General features: G+C 44.2%; 1 pseudogene; it reads left to right on the top strand.

Annotated features, from left to right (window-relative positions):
• Window positions 1-7,113: 7,113 nt before the first annotated feature.
• LOC137523205 (U1 spliceosomal RNA) lies at window positions 7,114-7,251 on the top strand (annotated as a pseudogene).
• The last annotated feature ends 5,994 nt before the right edge of the window (window positions 7,252-13,245 follow it).

Genomic DNA, 13,245 nt, shown 5'->3' with positions numbered 1-13,245 from the left:
GTCTTATACTGTATCTATAAATCTATTAATTGCCCATTTCTTCTACTTGCTACTTTCCTATATAACATCTCTATCTCTGCAGTGCTGTGAGCATGGTCTCTTAATTCAGTCCTTTTCTGGATTTCCTCCTTACCCTGCTGTTGTTGAGGTGTTGTAAATATTGGATTTCAGTTCCATGACTTGTGTGCCTTTTGACGTAGAGCTTGGGTAGGAAGGAAGAAGAGGGAGCTACCTATGTAGAAGTAGGCCACTGCATCAGACTCAGATACTGTATTGAAAAATCCAATGAAGGTGACTTCTCTTAGTTAATGCAATATGTTCCTCTAGACCAGGGGTGTCAAACTCAAAGTGGGCCAAAATTAAACACTGGCACCTAGTCATGGGCCAACCTAAATGTCTACTGGTCACCTTCCTCCCTTATAAAGTTCCCTGGTGTCTAATGGCTCTTCTCCAACCCATATAAAGTTTCACAGCATCTAGTGGTCCTCCTCCTTCTATACAGTTCCCTGGTGTCTAGTGCCCCCCTCCTTCCCCATACAGTTCCCTAGTGTTTAGTGCTTGGCCCCTACCTCCCCCAAATGTCTTCCCTGGTGTTCTAGGGCTTCAAATCTAATATAGCTTCCCTGGTGGTCTAGAATGTGCCAAACTTAATGCAAATTGGGGTAACCACTTAAAGTGACTCTGTAACAAAAATTACAACGTTTTTTCTACCATCCTACAAGTTCCTAAACCTATTCTAATCTGTTCTGGCTCACTGCAGCACTTTGTACTATCACGGTCTCTGTAATAAATCAATGTATCTTTCCCCTGTCAGACTTGTCGGCCTGTGTCTGGAAGGCTGCCAACTCTTCCGTGCTGGTCTGTTCCTCTATGCACACTCCAGTGTGTGTTTTATTTACATAAGCCAGCAGCTTCTCTGCTATCTTATCAGTGATAGAAGAGTGCTGGATAAAAATCCTCCTCTGTTATAGGCTGTGAAAGTAGCTGGCTGACACATACTGAGGGATTACAAACACAGGCACAGGCAGAGCTGTCTGCAGGAAGCCTGTAATGTTCAGTGCATGAGAGAAGAAGGGGACAGAAGGTAAACACACAAATGATCTTTTGAGATTCAAAAGAAAAGCTGTATACAGCCTGCTTGTGTATGGATGTATTTTTTATGTGTGGACATACTGTACATCAACCTACTTCCTGTTTTGGTGGCCATTTTGTTTGTTTATAAACAAACTTTTTAAAACTGTTTTTGACTACTTTTAATGCGGCGGGGAGCGGCGAAATTGTGACAGAGGGTAATAGGAGATGTCCCCTAACACACTGGTATGTTTACTTTTGTGCGATTTTAACAATACAGATTCTCTTTAAGGGCCAAATGTAATGGCTCTGAGGGCCAGATTTGGCCCGCGGGCCGGAGTTTGACATGTGTGCTCTAGACACAAGACATCTTTTAACATTTATGGACCCTCAGAGATCCACTTGCCCCAGAGTTGCAAAGCCCACTGTCCTACCACTTTCCAAGCCTGTACAGCATATGTTATGTTGGGAAGTTAAATAGACCAGTCATTAATCAATTCCAGTATCTAATTAAACCTTAGAAATTCTTGTGCTATTGGGAGGAGGATTTCATGAGGTGCAGGGAAATATGATAATATTCGGATCATTAGAAAAAAATACTCCAGAGCTATAAGTCTGTAATGTCCAGGACTTAAATGGAACATAAATTGAGAAGGATATAGATTTTTTCTTTCAAAATAATACCAATTGCCTGACTCTCCTGCTGATCCTGTGTCTCTAATACTTTCAGCCACAGCCCCTGAACAAGCATGCAGATCAGGTGCTCTGACTGAAGTCAGACTGGATTAGCTGCATGCTTGTTCCAGGGGTGTGATTCAGCCACTACTGCAGCCAAATAGATCAGCAGGACTGCCAGGCAACTGGTATTGTTTAAAAGGAAACATCCATATCCCTCTCAGTTTAGGTTCCCTTTAAAGAGGAACTCCAGTGAAAATAATGTAATCAAAAAAGTGCTTCATTTTTACAATAATTATGTATAAATGATTTAGTCATTGTTTGCCCATTGTAAATCCCTGATTTACATTCTGACATTTATCACATGGTGACATTTTTACTGCTGGCAGGTGATATAGCTGCTGCTTCCTTTTTTTGGCAGTTGAAAACAGCTGTGAACAGCTATCTCCCACAATGCAACAAGGTTCACAGACAGGAAACTGCCAGGACCATGGTCTTCAGAGTTTCTTGTGGGGGGATTTCACCACAATATTAGCCAGAGAGCCCCCTAATGATCCGTTTGTGAAAAGGAATAGATTTCTCATGGGAAAGGGGGTATCAGCTACTGATTGGGATGAAGTTCAATTCTTAGTCACGGTTTCTCTTTAAGCCCTATGCACATGCTAAACTCAAGTCATTTGAAATGTCTGACAAGTGACAGATTTTGCTGTATCGGATGACCAATATGAGAAAAAATGTAGCCAAGCAAGCACTTGGATCAGACACTTTGCCCGATCCATCCAGCAGATCAACTCAGATGACTGTTGGGCAGATATCATGCAGTTGGCCACGTGTGTTCAATGTTGTTTGAACGACATTGTTCTAATGAATGCTTGCATGTCGTGAATAATGCAATTTCCACTTGCGTGCTCAGTATTTAACTGAGTTGGTAGTTTGGAATATTGGTGTGTGGAAATGACAAGTCTTCCCAATGACATCCCCGGTAAAGTTGTTTCTGCGTCATTGGTTTTCATCACCTTGCGTTGGGTGTGTATAGGGACACCTGAATATCTGGTAGTCAGTGTTAACATTATAAATCCTTTGGACAACTCTCATATCCCTTACTTGTTTCTGCTCTATACTACTATAAACTTAACCCAAGAAGACTTTTATCCTTGATTATCTTTTTACAAATACATATATGAAGTTCAGGAACATCCTGTCTATCCTGGGTTTGGATAAAACCTGAGTAATGTTAATCAAATAAAATAGGAGCATACCAAGACATCTCACATTAGGAATCCATTGTGTTATGCTGGGCATTCACGGCTCGATGCAGGCGGCTCGATTGATAATATCCGACGTTTCCGATGATCACAGGGATCGATTCCGCGCTCGATACCCGCGGGCGGACAATAGCGGCGAATCGAGTGGAAGATAAGAAGCGCCAGCGGGGACGAGCGATCCGGGCGCACGCGAGGACGAGCGGGGATGCGGCGGGAGTCAATCCGGCGGCTAATCGGCCACCAGATCGACCCGTGTATGCCCAGCATTAAAGAAATATCTTTCCTCTGCCTCTGAGATAAAAATTTCCATACCTCCCAACTTTTTGAGATAAGAAAGAGGGACACTTAAGCCACAACCCTTCCCCACCCCTAATCACGCCTCCTGCACACCCCTAGTCACGTATACCATAAAGATTTCATAAGAAAAATATGTTTTATAATTCAAATCACAATATCCTGGTTAATTTTCCTTCATATTAGCATTTGAAAATAAGAAATATCTCATTTAAACACATTTTTTCAGTAGATAAAGTACATGAGTCCTGCAAGAGGGGCAAATAAGGAGGAAAGAGGGTCAGGGGGAATGGGGGAATGGGTTCCCAAAGAGGGACTGCGCCTCCAAAAGAGGGACAGTTTGGAGCTATGAAACTCTTACTGCACCAGTTACAAAATTAAATACACTGGAGTAAAGTATGCAAACAGAAAACAGGAGCCAGAATGAATGTAGAAATATGTATAAACAAAACAACCTAATCATGAAGCTTTAACTACGTAACGACTGCCCCACGCCAACAGGCGTGGCCACGGCGGCAGCCCCAGGACCACCTAACGCCAGTTGGCGTCAAGTCCTGGGGCTGGCTACTGCAGGAGATCGCACGCAGGGTGCGCGCGCATCTCCTGCTTGAGGGGCGGAGCTCCGCCCTGCCTTCAGTCTCCGAGCGGCGATCACTGCTCCAGTGACTGTTAGGGCTGGTTCAGACGGACGCTTGCAGAGCGTTTACAGCCAGCGTTCGGGGCTTGGCGTTAAACGCTCCCATTCAAGTGAATGGGAGCGTTTGTACCAAGCTTTCATGCGCGTTTGCACGAACGCGGCGTTCGCGTCCCGATTTTCCCTGGCGTTCAAGGAGCCCCTGGAAGCTATATGTAGCTTCCAGGGGCGGTTAACCGCTACGGGTAATGTCCCCCTAGGGGAAGAAAAAACGCGACCGCATCCGAACGCAACGCGAAGGCTGCTGAAAGCCCGAACGCATTGCCGCCGCAACGCCAATGAACGCGACGCCTCCAAACGTCCGTCTGAACCAGCCCTTAGATGGCGTATCCGCCGTGTATTTACATAGTACAGCTCTGCGATCTGCAGCATCGCTGTACTGGGGACACCTGTGTGACACGGCTGTCCCCCTGTGTCCCACAGGAGCGATCCGCTGTGATAGGCTGAAGCCGATCGCTATGGTTGGCTGACTGTGGGAGGGAGAAGGAAATATAAAATTAACAAAAAAATAGTTTAAAATATTAGAAAAATAAACAAATAAATATTTATTTAAAAAAAAAACATCTGGGGGGCGATCAGAGCCCACCAACAAAGAGCTCTGTTGGTGGGGGAAAGGGGGGGGGGAATCACTTGTGTGCTGTGTTGTGCGGCCATGCAGCTTGGCCTTAAAGCTGCAGTGCCCATTTTAGTAAAAAATGGCCTGGTCTTTAGGGGGGTTTAGCACTGTGGTCCTCAAGAGGTTAAAGGACAGTTGACCTGAGAGGAATATGGCGGCTGCCATATTTGTTTCCTTTTCAACAATGCAATTGCCTGGCTATTCTGCTGATCCTCAGCCTCTAATACTTTTGGTCATAGACCCTGATCAGGCATGCAGATCAGATGTTTGATTTATGGTACATTTAACTGTATTTGCTACATGCACAGGGCCGGATTTGAACTGTTTACCGCCCTAGGCCACTGTCACCAGCCACCCCCCATTTTAGTATAGGTAGCCTGATGATCCCCCAGTATAGGTAGCCAGATGACTCCTCCCCCCTTTCCCTCCAGTATAGGTAGCCAGCTGACTCCTCCCCCCTTTCCCTCCAGTATAGGTAGCCAGATGACTACCTTAATCCCTCCTTTTCCCACCCCCACACCTTTCAGTATAGGTAGCCAGCTCACCTTCACACCGCAGCAGCCATCTGTGTCACACACTTCTCCGCTCATCTCCAGTACAGAAGTTTCCTCTTCTTTTCTGTCTCTAATGCTGCCCAAGTTCATAGCCACCGGCCACAATGCAAATGCGCACAGAGAGCAAGGTGGCTCTGCACAGGCAGCTAGCAGCAGAGTACAATGGTCAGGCGCTCGCCTGATCTCCCTGCATTGCAGCATTTGCAAACTTGCAAATGCTGCACCAGCTTAGCCTGCTGCTTTGGTGTCCTTCCTCCTGTGGTGCCCTAGGCCATGGCCTAGGAGGCCTTGGCCTAAATCCGGCCCTGTACATGCATGTTTCAGGTGTGTGATTGAGACACTACGGGTGCAGGAAAGATCAGCAGGATGCCAGGCAACTGGTAGTGTTTAAAGTGGACCTAAACTTCCTCTGTGCTCTAAAAGATAAGCAACAGCATAATAACTTTTAAACAAAAACATTTCTTTATTACAACTTATAGAACTCCTAAAGAGATCCTGCAGTGTTTACATCCTGGAATTCCTGGGAGCACAGAAAGGGTTAAAGGGGGTTGCAACATCCAAAAATAAAACATTTTCTAAAAATAATTAGTGCCCCAAATTGTCAGGAACACATCTCGGGCTGGATGGCACTCACTGACTGGTGAGCACGTAGGGGTTAGCACGTGGAGGGCTGATCATGTCTGTAATGCCTTGTGTTCGCGTGCACGTGTGTGCCAGCAATGTAGTGTGGGGCATAGTGTCAAAGGGCATTATGCTGTGTGTTAACGAACGTACATTGCATCCCTTGCATACAATCCCATTTATGCAGCAAACAGTCTATAAAGGCCTACGGAGGGCTAGCACTCAGTGCTGTAATTTTGCAGCTAGTGTGTGTGTGCTAGTTTTGTTCCTGTGTTCCTTGATCCTGTTCCTTGTCCGATTCATTCATGTCTGATTCCTAATTGAAGTCACCTCGAGCCTGTCGTGTAAAATTGCGCATACCCGCTGGCCGGAAAATGGAGGAAGATGGATCGGGGAAACGTTCATCATCGGGGAGACGTCGCTGGATCCATCTCCCTGCATCGCAAATTGAGTACATAGCTTTATTCAAGGAACTCCTCCAAGAACACTTTCCACTGCTATTCCAGCTTCAGCCACAGTAGCCCCTTCCATAGAACCATCTGTCAGTGTCATCCATGAACCACAAGAACAATTTTCTGGAGATAGAACAAAGTCCTGGGCTTTCAAGCATGTCTGCTGTCTCTACTTCTCGTTATAACCTTGCACTTTTGCTAATGAAGGTACCCTTTCTTATGAGGAACGTCCCTTGCAGATAAGGTGTGTGTGGTGGTGGTGGGGGGATTAAACAGGCTGTTCTCTGTTAAAACACACAGGGTGAATTTCTCAGCAACTTTATGTGTTTACCTTGTCTGCTATGAATGAGTTTAGGTCCACTTTAAAAGGAAATAAATATGGCATCCTCCATATCCGTATACATATGAATTGGCCACCAGGAGACTTGGGCACAGGATACAGCCGGTATATGGCTTATTCTGCTGCTGCACAAGTTCCCGGCAGCGTTAAGTACTATTCCCACTCTAGGTCCACGTGGATGGTGGGGAATAATGTAATTCGGCTTCCAGCTATTGCTGGAAGCCGAATTACAGTGTTTTAAAAGCAACTTCAGCTCCATCTTCTGACGGCGCTGAAGTCACTGACTGTGCACCGATATAGCCGTAAGTCCTATTACTGTCTATGGTGGCGCCGGCTGTGCCCAAATCTCCTGCGCTGTAACTACAGCACTCGTCCATATCCCTCTCATGTCAGTTGTCCCTTAAGGATAAAATATACAGAGGCAGGGAATAGAAAAAGAAACCTAAAGATAGGAGAAAAACGAATCAACCTGCAGCTTTCTCCTATTATTTTTCGAATCAAAGTATAGAAAGCAGAAAGCATATTGAATGAATACTAGGGAATTAATGCTCCCAGGGTGAGGCCCATCTATTGTATTCCGGGTGGGTTGACCCCTGGGATTTTTCCAAATGCAGGAAACTCAAGTTCATAATGTGTGGTAGTGGGGGACTGCGTTTGTGCTCTCCCCTGATATCACAGTGGCTGGATAATGTACTGGTTAAGGGCTCTACCTCTGACACAGGACACCATGGTCTTTCCTGTTCAGTATGCTAGCACATATTCAGTAAGGAGACCTTGGGCAAGACTCCATAACACTGCTACTGCCTACTGAGTGTGCCCTAGTGACTGCAACTCTGGTGCTTTGAGTCCACCAGGAGAAAAGCGCAATATACATGTGCTGTGTCTTGTCATTTAAAAAAGAGGGAGAGATGCTCTTTGTAGTGCAGTAATGAGTGTTAAAGTGTTACGCAGCATTTGCTATATGAATGAGGAACATTTATGTAATGCTAGCTTGTTTTTTTTGTTTTTTTCAAAATCGCTGAAACAATTTGTAAATGATGGGAACTTTATTAGCCTGTTTCTATTGCTTATAGTCCTTAAAATCAGTTCTGGTTCATTAGTCATTAATTGTCTTAAGTATTCCAATTCAAGCATTTCCAAGTGTATAACCTGAAGACAACGATTACAATTCTTTTTTCTCTATGGAAAATTAAATAGCAGAGTACAGGAAATGAAAAGCAGGGTCTAGCTAATTCTGGTTTGCTATATTTTTTTCTTCTCTCATTTTTGTTTTAAAAAGAGAAGAGTTTTTAAACATTCATTGCTCACTGACAGTCTGAGAAATCTGCAGTCTACAATACCCCTGGCAAGCAAAGGCAATAGACTCCTAGCGATTTAATGAACCCATAAATTTGTTTTTTCAACCCATGCCAGACCTTGTAATTTTACTGTAATGAATATGCTTACATTTTATTTCTGCATAAATTTCATGGTTATGTATTTACATTGAGGCCTTAACTCTTCACTGTATGCCTTAAAGTCGTAAGCGTAAACAAGCTTGGCCTCTGGTAAGGTCCCCCCCCCCAAAAAAAAATAACATAAAAAATAAAAGGTTCATTAATCAGATCTCAGTGGTGCCAAGCATAACATAAGATCTAAACACAGACTGTGTGTCACAATCAAGAGCATTCTTACACTGCAAAGGGTCATTTAGTGTCATTGAATGGTATGTCTCGTAATTGTTATGCAGTGCCTAAGACTGACAATAAGTGATACTGCAATCACTGAGTTTTATTGTCAATGCAGAATTACTGCCGATAAAATATATCCAAAATTATTTATATGGAACATATACTACTGAACTTCTCTCCAAAGGGAGCCTGTCACAGATCCTGTCCTAATATGCGTTGCTTTCAGTTCCAAGGCTCTCAGTACAATAAAATCTTGATGTCAGAGGGTATCCGAGACGACATGTGACAATTCAGGGGCGCCTCTAGCCATGTTGTCACTCCAGGCGAGAAAATCTGTGGCGCCCCCCCCCCCCCCCCAACCCCAATGGCGCCCTTCCATGAAAATAATCATAATGCGGCAGCGTTTCATCAGAAAATATACGTAATATAAGGCTACAGAAGTGAGCTTACGGGCTGTGGGCCAGTGAACTGACGTGGCGTCTATTTGACGCTGCAAGCCTGTTCACCACCTGGGGACACAACATCTGGGGTGACCGCAGTCCTCCCTGCACAGCACTCATGCCCGCCTGGTCGGCCTGGCACCCTCTACAATGGGTCAGAAAGAGGCACAAAGGGGGACAAAAGGAGTCACGGGGGACTAAAGAAGGCACATGGGGACAGAGGAAGGTGCAGGGGACAGAGGTGGCAGATGGGGACTGAAGAGGCACATGGAGACAGAAGGAGGCAAAAAGGGAAACAGAAGGAGGCACAGCAGGACAGAAGGAGGCAGAGTGGGACTAAAGGAGGAACAGGGGGGCAAAGGTAGCACAAGGGGATAAATAAAGGCAAAGGGGACATAAGAAGGCACAGGGGGACAGAAGGAGGCACAAAGGGCACAGAAGGAGGCAGTGATGGCACAAAGGAGGAAAGAAGAATGCACAAGGCACAGAGGTGTTAACTGCCTGCAACTTACGCTAAGTAGATTCAGCAGAAGCAAGTAATAGAACAGCCACAGTGGTGTGGCTTAATCTTGGGTGGGGCTTAATTTGTGGGCGGGACTTAATTCTGCAACATGGCGCCCCCCAGGACCAATGGCACTCCAGGCAGTGGCCTGTACTGCCTATGCCTAGAGGCGCCCCTGTGTGACATGATAAGATAAACATGTATATGAACAGTGCAAAACATATTAATCATCGAGTTGTTTTACTTGTTTTATTTTGCTGCCTGAAAGAGTTAATTTTTAGGCATGAAAGTGACAGCTTCTGTCTTGTCGGTACCTTGTCGGAAATACAGTTTACATCACTGATACGAAAATTACAGCCATAAAAGTTTTCCTGGCTGAATACAACTCTTGAGAGCACAGAGAGATAGAAAAGCTTCAATAGTTCATGTAATTTCTTTTAGGGGTACTTAATAGGCTGCCACTGAGCAGTGGCACCAAAACATTAAATCTACTTTGTAATTCTTTAAAGAGAAACAGTAACCAAGGATTAACCACTTCAGCCTACCGGGTTGAGAGTTTTTTTACATCTGAGCAACTTTCACCTCCCATTCATTTGCCAATAACTTTATCACTACTCATCACAATGAATTGATCTATATCTTGTTTTTTCCGCCACCAATTAGGCTTTCTGTGGGTTATACATTTTACTGAGAATTAATTTATTCTAAACTAATTTTAACAGAAATATTAAGAAAGAAATGGAAAAAAATCATTAATGCTTAGCTTTTGGCCATTATAGTTTGAAATTAATACATGCTGCCATAATTAAAACCTATGTACTTTATTTACCAATTTCTCCCGCTTATTACACCATTTAAATTATGTCCCTATCACAATGTATGGCGCCGATATTTAATTTGGAAATAAAGGTGCATTTTTTCAATTTGTGTCCATCACTATTTAGAAGCCCATAATTTAATAAATCATATTGATATACTCCTTTGACATGAATATTTAAAAAGTTTAGACCCTTAGTTAACTATTTATGTTTTTTTTTTATTTTATTTTTTATTAAAACTTGTTTGTGGGTATTTTTTGGTGTGGGAGGTAAACAGGGAATTTTAAATGTTTCAAAATGTATTTGTTTTCAATGTAAAGTGTTTTTTGGTGTAGTTTGCTATTTGGCCACAAGATGGCCACAGTCAAAAAGTCCTGGGAGCGATCGATCTCGCTCCCAGGAAGAAGTATGAAGACGGGGAACTTTTTGATCTCAGAAAAGCTGCAGCGTCTGAAGAGACGCTTTTCTCCGGGGGGAGGGTTCCGATCAGTGAAAGGGATTTATAATACCTTTCATTGATCTCTGGGCTAACGGCCCCCAGCGGGAGCACGCACGGGGGAACCCGTGGGAGCGTGTGCGACCCGCGGGAGTGCGCACAGCCTATCTGGACGAAAATTTTCGTCCAGTTAGGCTGAAGTGGTTACACTTCATCCTAATCAGTAGCTGATACCCACTTTCCCATGAGAAATCTTTACCTTTTCTCAAACCGATCATCAGGGGTCTGGATGGCTGAAACCCATCCCATAGGGCAGCACCTAGGTACTGACATCACACTGTGGGAGCCTTGTTGCATTGTGGGAAATAACAGCTGTTTCCAACCGAGAACAAAAGCATCATCTCCTTCCACTGACATCACCTGCCAGCAGTAAAGATGTCACTATGTGATACATGTCATAATGTAAGTCAGGGAGAGGAAAGATTTTACAATGGGCAAACTTTAACTAAATCATTTATAAATAATTATTGTAAAAATTAAGCACTTTTTTTCATTACCTTATTTTCACTGAAGCTCCAATTTAAATATAAAATAAAACCATGGGATAACGAAAAAAAAAGTAATTTTTAGGAGTAGGAGGATAAATACAATTGTTTATCTCATCAATTTATTTTCACCTCAGGTTCACTTTAAATAATAGCTTTTGGCACAGAAAGTTGAAGTACCTGATGAGGTAAGTGTGGCATGTCAAGTGTTAACAAGAGTTAGTTATGAAGAGTTTATTCAGGGCACATCCCTGTACAAAACCACTTGTATTCAATCTATCTAACAGCAAGTGCCATGGTTAAGATTATAGTGCTTTGCACACATAGGGGTTGATAAACTATAACAAATAACGTGCCTTATCAGAGTTAACATGCCTTATCAGAGTTTGCATGCCTTATCAGAGTTAATACGCCTTATCAGAGTAGCATAGCGAGCGCTACGAACTTATGCCTGCTAATTGGCAATGACGGGAGCTCCTCTCGTCCTGCCCTGAGCCCCTGCGGGTCCAATCACTTTAAAGGACAGTATCCCCACACTTTGATTGGCCCAATAGGCTGCCTGTCACTTGACAGGAAACTTGAGATCCTCGGAGAGTTCTCTGCCATGAGGTGCCATGTTGAACTTCTAGTGACCAGTATGAGAGAGTGATAACAGCAAATTTAATACACTTGCACCCAATTCTCACCTGAGACCTTGTAACACTATAGAGCAGTGGTCCTCAGTCTAAGGCCCGCGGGCCAAATGCGGCCCCCCTGAGGCTTTTTCACTGGCCCCCCACTTACAAAAATGTATTACTTATAGATGCAGTCCACTACATCTTTAAATATTGGTGTCTCGCATATAGAATGGAAGTGCGGGCACCACCCAGCCACATATTGTAGAAGCAAGCCAGGAAGCAGTCATTCGCTGGTTTCCAATCCTATTCTGCATCAGGTGACACTGCTGTCCAGGGCCGGACTTAGGTTTCACAGCGCCCTGAGCGAAACCTGATTTTTGTGCCCCCCCTTCATCCTCTTTTCACGTGCATATACACACACACACACGCACGTATACACACACAGTCCCATATGCAATTCCCCTTTTCTCCTGAGATACCTCCTAGGACAGGGTTCCCAACCTTTTTGACATTGTGACACATCACGCCAAATGCTCAGATCTCTGTGTCACGTATGTATAATAGAAAAAATACTATTAATAACCACGAATGGATGGAAAGAGTGCATTATCCTGAATACACTTAAAAATGAAGGCTAGAACCTTTCAGGAATATTAATAAAAACAATCAGTGGGACAGTTAGCCGCCCCCCTACCCCATTTAGAATGATAGCACAGCACCGACAATTTGCACCACGCGTTATAGCTGCAGTGCACCCCCCCAAAAAAACGCCCTCAGACTCAGTATAGCTAGGTAGCCAGGTATAGGTGCCCCCAGTATAGGATCTCATGTGTAGGTGCCCTCAATATAGGTTGCCAAGCATAGGTGCCCCCAGTATAGGAGGTCTCCATCCCCCCCATAGGTAGCCAGGCGTAGGTGCCTCCAGTATGGGTAGCCAGGTGTAGGTACGTTATATGCACATATAGGTAGCCAGGTGTTGGAGCCCTCAGTAAAGGTAGCCAGCTATAGGTGCCCTCAGTATAGGAAATCAGGTGTAGGTGCCCTCAGTATAGGTAACCAGCTATAGGCGCCCCCTTGGAAGCTGGCGCCCTGAGCGACCGCTCCGGTCGCTCATATCAAAGGCCGGCTATGCTGCTGTCCAATTGGACAATGGGTTGCCCCTAAGTATGCTTCACTGTCTGGCGAAAAGAGGTTTTTTTACTATCTGCACATGCTGTATAGGGGGCATAATATTTGCACATGCAATGTTGGGGGCATAATATCTGCTTTGGTTAAATGGGAACAAAAAGGCTGCGCTTGTTAACAGGTAATAGTTTACACTATCTAGGTTCAATGTAATGTTTTCTACATTATACTATGTATACTCTGGCCCCCATTAGTTTGACGTATGTTGACCCGGCCATCGACCAAAAAAGTTTGGGGACCCCTGCTATAGAGTAACATTACCCCAGGGGAGGGTAAATGTCTAATTGGGCAGAATTTTGACATTCATCATTTAGCGTTGTATTCACTTTTGTTGCCATCAGTGTGATGATATATTGGGGTGATGATGATATGTACGGTAATATGCAGAACATAGCAGCCATGTTATATCTCGTGGAAGACCTATTTTTCATCTGCTGTGTATCTTTCAGA

This window comes from Hyperolius riggenbachi, chromosome 6 (assembly GCF_040937935.1).
Source record: "Hyperolius riggenbachi isolate aHypRig1 chromosome 6, aHypRig1.pri, whole genome shotgun sequence".
NCBI classification, from domain to species: domain Eukaryota; kingdom Metazoa; phylum Chordata; class Amphibia; order Anura; family Hyperoliidae; genus Hyperolius; species Hyperolius riggenbachi.
The sequence above is the reverse complement of the archived record's forward strand: the minus strand, read 5'-3'. Positions and strand labels throughout refer to the sequence as shown.